Source organism: Dipodomys spectabilis, unplaced genomic scaffold (assembly GCF_019054845.1).
Source record: "Dipodomys spectabilis isolate Male_0828 unplaced genomic scaffold, ASM1905484v1 ptg000449l, whole genome shotgun sequence".
Taxonomy (NCBI): Eukaryota; Metazoa; Chordata; class Mammalia; order Rodentia; family Heteromyidae; genus Dipodomys; species Dipodomys spectabilis.
The window spans coordinates 3,179,457-3,186,966 of NW_024871126.1; the positions used below are offsets into that span (position 1 = coordinate 3,179,457).

General features: G+C 35.9%; 1 pseudogene; it reads left to right on the forward strand.

Annotated features, from left to right (window-relative positions):
• Positions 1–6,467: 6,467 nt before the first annotated feature.
• Positions 6,468–6,567, forward strand: LOC122098003 (annotated as a pseudogene).
• The last annotated feature ends 943 nt before the right edge of the window (positions 6,568–7,510 follow it).

The window sequence follows — 7,510 nt, forward strand, 5'->3', positions numbered from 1 at the left end:
AGCAGCAAGTAAATGTTTAAGCATAAGTAAGTATGGAGTAGATTTAACTTGTCCCATCACCCTGTAATTAAAAGTATTTACCTGAATATCCCTTCCTGAATTCAACAATGCATGGTCCCTGTTTGGGCTCCAATTGTAACATCTAGTGCATTTGGGTCCCTGGGTAAGGGTAACAAAATCACCAGGACACAGGGGATGCAGAGTGCAAACAGCAATTGCCACTGCATGCTGTGCTTTATTGTTAGTGTTATTTAAAGACAAGCAAGCATGATCTTTGCCAAGATTTGGTCAGAAGACATTCACACAAAAATTTCAACAGATACATTTTTACTTGACCTATGAGACAATGTCTTGGTATATTATTTTTTGGGGGGTCTGGTCGTGGGGCCTTAACTCTGGGCGCTGTCCCTCAGCTCTTGGGCTCAAGGCTAGCACTCTATCACTTGAGCCACAGCACCACTTCTGGCTTTTTTTTCTTTGCTTATGTGGTGCTGAGGAATCGAACTTAGGGCCTCATACATGCAAGGCAATCGTCTACCACTGAGCCACCTTTCCAGCCCTGTCTTGGTATATTAGTATCTAAACTATTTCAGAGCAAGCTCAAACCACTTCTCCAATCTCAGGGAAATGCTTGACCAGCTGTTTAACTATGCTTAAGCAAGCAGAAGAGCTACTTACTCAGCTCTCAGGAGTCTGTGACATGTGTTTTGAGATAGGGAGAGAGAACATTTTCCCTCTCTAGCCCGGCATGCCAAGAGCTTTTCTAATAATCAAACACAGTCCACAGATAATCCTGAGGCCAGAGCCTCCATCATTCTTCCCCTTCAACATAGACCCTGAGTCTTCACAGTCTTTGAACTGTAATCTTCCAATCTTCGCATCGTGATTATCTATGGTAGTTAAGAATGTATAAATATAAATATTTGTAAGAATACCAGTAGAGGAAAAATGATACAACTCTGTATATAGTGGTGTTCTTTCCAGAATATGGAGGGCATCACATTAGCAGAAGTGCAGTGTATTTTCACAATGGACATAAGCTATTCTTGATGTGAATTAAGGGAATTTTGAGGTGCACCCTACCAGTTGGAAACTGGTGGGCTAGGATGACTTTATGGCATAAATCTTGTGATTGATGGTCATAGAAATAATAGCTTAATCTGATAAACAACTGCTTACTCTTGAAGAATTAATTATCACATGCTTCATATCCCATATCAGAATGTGGCTCTTTTTCTGTTCACTTCTCAGTCTGTAACACTCCATTGGAAAATGCATCTACTGCAGAATTACATAACATGCAAACAGGTATATTTTGAATCTCTCAGGTATGGAATGTTCAGAATTTGAAAATGAGTAGTTATTAGTCATAGGAATTTTGAAGAATACATGCATTCTGTCCTCTTAACAACTTATTTACTTTTAAAAGTTATGGGTTTCCATAGAATTAAACTGTTTTCTGTTTTAGTATAACAAAGTCCTAAATTTATTCTATTTTCAAAATATTGGCAAGTATATTGTGAAAAAATTGTCTAGTTGGATATCATTACAGTTGATGACCCTCTGATAAAGAAGAGATAATTAATTCAAATTAGATGCCAAATAATACCGATTTTTTAAAAGTTACTACATAAAGAATAATATTTACTATACCAAAACAGTGAAATTTTATTTCATCAGCTTATTTTTTTAATTTAATTTTAATGTGAAAGTGATGTGCACTTTACAGCCATTGTAAGTTAGTGAATACATAAGTTTTCAAACTTGTTATCCCCTCTCTCATTTTTCTCAGTTTTTCCTTCACCCTATTACCCCTCCAAGTTGTAATGTACATTTCCAACTTATTGTCTTGTGAGAATTGCTATTGCATTGGTTTGCTGTTCGTCCTTTGTCTCGCCATTTTTTTGTTCCTGTTCCCTTCCCTAATTAAGGTAAATGTATACACAATACACAGAGTACCAAAATCAAACAGAGGAGGGGATAAACCATAGGGGAAAATCTCAAAGAAAATAGAAATCACATAGTACATCAAAAAAAAAAAAACAACCACAAATAAATATGTTTCCATATCTTGGAGTTCATTTTGCTCAGCATCAGCTTATATGGTCAAATATATGCATAACAAAGCCACTGCAAAATAGTATTTTCATGGACACTATATAATGAAAACAACATGTTAACTGTTTTTGATGGTGAAGGTGGGATTAAGATTGGTGAATTCACGATTCTAATAAAGAAATTTCAAAAGAGTTAAAAATTTATGACAGGTAAATTTTAATTGTTCAAAATTTTAACAACTTAGCCTATTAAGAAAATTTAAAATTGTCTGGGAAAATAGGCTTTCATGCAAAGAAATCCATGGAGACTTAGCTGAGAGGGAGCAATGTGGGTGAATATGGCTCATTTTCACACTAAACAAACAAACCTCACAAACCTTGCTGTAAATCCTGTAGGTTCCCTTGAGAATTGTCCTTACCCAAGAAATAAACTCTGACTGTGTGAAACAATGTTGTAGTGGAATTTAAATTCCAAGTTCTTTAAAAAAAAAAAAAAAGAAATCAAAATTTGCGAATTGACATTTAATTACCAAACAGTAATTCTCTGAAACAGAAGGAAATATAATTCAAAATCACTTGACTTTATTAAAAGTATGAGAAAAGAGTAGTGAAGAGAGATGAGAGAAACCATAGAGGACTGTTTTCTCTCCAGTGGTGTAATGGGTTCTTGATCTTGATTCTTCCATTCGATCTTCATAAGCTATAAAGCCACAACTCAGGACTGGAGTAACCAGTTCAGACAAAGAATACTCACAGAATGGGGGCTGGGAAAGTGGCTCAGTGGTAGAGCTCTTGCCTTGCATGCCTGAGACCCTGGGTTTGATTCCACCACATAAGAAAAAAAGAAAAAAGCCAGAAGTGGAGCTATGGCTCAAGTGGTAGAGCACTAGCCTTAACCTGAAGACCTAAGGGACAACGCCCAGGCCCAGAGTGCAGGCCCCACCACCAGACCAAAAAAAAAAAAATACGGAATAAAATGTTTGCAGTAGATGTAGGTGATTTATAATCTTAGACAATCTATTTAAATTTGTTCAAAATTCTCCCCTACCCAAACCTGCCCTCTTTAAACAGCTTTGTTTGCTTTTCCCAAGACTGCCCTTCATTAAGTGCTTAAAATTTTGTGAGGTCATATACATACTTTCTAGAGATTGCTGTTTGGTTGTGATTTTTGTGTGTTTTTGTTTGTAGTTGTGTTTTTAACTGAATTTCAAAAGGTTGTGCAAGTGTGTTACAATTAAATATGTCCTTCTAATTGTCCAATGCTCCTGGATCAGAGTCACTCATTCTATCATTCTCAACCAACCTTTTTTTCCAAGATTTATTTCAGATTTACCACTTACTTATTACATGTGTACATTGAGTATTCTAGCTGTACTTGCCCCTTGTTCCATTTTTCATTCATTCTATGTCTTTACTATTATTCCTTTCTGGTTTCAACTTCGTGATAGTCATTCTGTTAAACTGTCTGTTAATACTTTGAAAGGTTTATATACATTCCATAGAGTTTCAATCCTGCATATACTTGAACTGATGTCAGCATATACTTCCATAATTCATGCTTGATGTCAGCATATACTTCCATAATTCATGCATCTGTAATAACAATTTGCAAGACTGGGGACGTGAAGCACCTAAACATCATTTTATTCTCATCTTTTTGGAAGATTAATCTTTAGTCAACAAGAAAGTTTAAAAATCGCTTAGAATTTATTGCTAACTATCGGTTTTTATAAATGGCTTTGTGCAATGGTGTGTGATTATTTTATTTTACATGGGATAATATTTTCTACTACCTATAAGTTTTGGAAAAAGAAGAAAACTAAAATTTACTACTTAGAGGAATATGATAGAAATAGAAGATAGATTTTATGTTTGTCACATCTCTGATCAGTACCCATATTCATGATTTAAAGTCATATTTCTTACTATGTTAGACATATAGGGAAAATATATGATAAGGCAACACATGATAAGGCAACTATTAGTGACTTTTTAAAATGTACCTTCTTATGTGATGAAATTTACTTTATTAGCTAATATTTGGGTTAGAATTATGGGAGGCTGATATATTTAACACATTTCTGGAAGGCACCTACTGAACAACACAAATGGTAGGAGATACTATTTCTACACTTTATTGAATGGTTGAACTTATTTGGCATTAGTGCTGGGTAAATAAATCAACTCTATTGTAGCTTGAGTCCTGCACTTGAGAAACTTTTAATGTCACTATCATCTACTTGTCAAGTGTTATTTTGTTGAATATGATTCTAAAAAGTTTATTTGAAAAGAAATATACTTTCAGGAGATTAAATGTAGGTTATCATTGGTTTGAAAATGACATTTTTATACTACAGAACCAAGTTTTACTGAAGTACTAGTGTTTTGAAGCACTAAGGGTCTTCTCAATTAATGTTTTTCTAAATTATATTTCACCTCTAAATCAAGTTTTCCTAGTCTTGGTAGACCAATTATGGATCTATGATTCCAGAAATTATTTTTTTGGCTGCACTGAAATCTTTCATTAATCATTAGGAGAGGGGTATTAAAATTAATCTTTTGACATTTGTGGTTTTGTTTACTCATATGGGCTTGTCATCTGTAAATTGAAAGTTTGAACTACAGTACATTCTCTCACATATTGTGGTTTTCTCTTTCATTTTAAGTTGCCTTACATTTCTCAATTGCTTATTGCTAATTAGTAAAGGAATTGGGACCCTGAAATACTATAGGAAATAAGAAATTGAGATGGGTCTTCAATTACTTTCTGTTAGCATGTTGCATGGGCCAAGGTGAGAAGACTTGCCATTGTTATCTGATGATGCAGATAACTGGGACCTGGTTTCCTCTGACCCGTGGGTACTGCAGAAGAAAAATAGCTTTTAGGCATCATATGAAGAAAATCACTTTGGGACCAGCGAGTTAGTACAATAAACACAGAAGCAGTGTAAAATCTCTTCTAGATTAGAGGAAAACAATACTTTTTTTTTTTTTTTACTATGTGAATTCAGAAGACCAAGAACACTTAGATGGTATCACAAGTTTATAGCAAAGACATTGCATTGATACTTGCTATATTCAAATATATATTCTAAACCTAATTATTTATGTTCCAATCTATTTATGGGAATAAATTTCAATTTATTTGTCAAATTATGAATTAATTCTAGCAAGATTCACTGTGTGAAATTTAAGATCAGCACATATAAATATAAAATATATAAGTATATATAATATCAGAAATTGTTTTGCATTGTTCTGTTTTGGTTAGGTTATCAAAGGCAACTCTGTTTTAAAGTATTATTCCATTATCTCTACCTCAGTTTAGGGTAGAGTTAGACCTAAAGCTTTACCATTTGTAAATTTAAAGCCTGGAGGCAAGAGGAAACACTTTGATTAAAACATTACCAATTTAAGGCCTAATATCGATGAAAACTATATAGACTTCTTCAGGAGCTATGGACATATTTGGTGATAGAAAGTCAGTAGCGTAAGTTCCTGCCTGGTTGTATGGTAGACAGGCAAGGATATTAAGTACACATGCATATAAACAACTTTTTCACCTTTTTGGCTTTAGCTACTTTTGAAATAATAGGTATAATAAACAATTATATATATATATTTGTTGTTGTTGTTTTTGGGTCCAGTCGTGGGGTCTGAACTCTGGGCCTGGGCCCTGTCCCTCAGCTCTTCAGCTCAAGGCTAGCGCTCTACCACTTGAGTCACAGCAACACTTCCGGCTTTTTTCTTTTTGCTTATGTGGTGCTGAGGAATCAAACCCAGGGCTTCAGTCATGCAAGGCATGCGCTCTACCACTGAGCCAACGTCCCAGCCCAAACAATTACATTTTGATAAAATACCTTCTATTCTGAACAATTCGGTCTGAATTGTTCATCTCTCTATGAACCCTTGTAACTAAGATTAGTTTTGTTCCAGTAAGAATCTATGCTGTCAGTGTAAGATATTCTGGTAGGTCTGTTCCTAAATGGAAGAAGGGTAAAGGGTCAGGAAGACATTTGTGCCACTGAGACCTCATTTAGGAGATTTTAAGCTGCAGATGTTTAGAAATAGCTCTTAAGAAAGGCTTACTTTGAATCCATTAGCTCCACAAAGCTAACTCAGTTGATAAATAAGTACTTGAAAAGCCATCACCTTTGGGCTTAGCTGTAAAGGTTTCAAAGTATGATCAAATTTAAAATGAAAACGACAAAATAGTTATTGACAAAAAATTGCAAATGTGAACAATCGACCATACAATATAAGTTTTTTCCACTGTGCACAGAATTTTAGAGAAATAAAATCAATAGCATTTTTAGGAACAATAAGGGTTCCTTGTTACAAATAGGCAACCATGGATATATGCCTGTATAAATATTGTATCATTACATACTTAAATTTAGAGGATACTACATGCTTCAGCAGCAGGTCTACCCAAATTACAACAATACAGAGATTAAAATGGTACTTGCACAAGGATGGTATGAAAATTTGTGAAGTATTCCATATTTTTCATACTTCAAATGCAAGAAATGAAAAACAGTTATTAAAAAGTTGATTACAAAAATACCAGTGTAACAATACATGTAATTCATAGAATTAAAGGTTAGTTTGACATCAGTATATTAAATCTTCACCTTAGAAAGGCCCTTACATAGCATAAACTTTATTAAACTTGAAATTAGATAACATTGTCATTTTATCCCAAAGAAATAAAATTTAAACCATGGTCATAGGGGGTTCCCAAAAGATGGTGGAGGAGAAGCTGTAGGCTAAACAAGCTCTCGCATAGAAAGCAGTTTTAGAGTTCCAGTGAACAGTCCTAAGCCAGAGAATCACACCAAGTGTGCCATCACTATACACAGAGTTAGGACAGAGAGGGAAAATCCAAGCAAGGAGACAGATCTGAGCACTTGCCAGCAGCCTCGGTAGCAGCGTTGGCCATAGCCGCCATCCTGTAACACAGAGAATGGAGGACAAAGGAGCCAGACACGGTGGACAAGCAGATTCTACTCAACACCAGCAAGAACTGACAAGGAGCAGACATCTTCATCTTGCAGTTCGCAGACCAAAGACGACCCAGGAACCAAGACTCGGCGGGAGTAGAAGCCAAATGTCCTCACTCCTTCTCAGAGAGCAGAGGAGAGAAGGCCATCCCTCCCCCCCAACTACCGGACATCTCCATCTTGGATACTGACAAAGCTCGGTGGAGCTGCTAGCTCCAACTAAGGCCTTGGAAGAAAACTAGAGTCATTTAGCAGGTCACAAGAACCTAAACTGACCTGCCAGAGAGCTCCACCCAGGGAAAAATCACCCAGCTCAGGTGCAAGCCCCAAGAGTGGCTGTCTTCACTGGGTAATCAGAGCCAGAGTCTGCCCCTCCCTTTAGCAGCCTTGACAATCAATTGAAATTCAGTAAACATAAACCTGGAGAGTGGCTCCAGGCTGGGCTCTCTG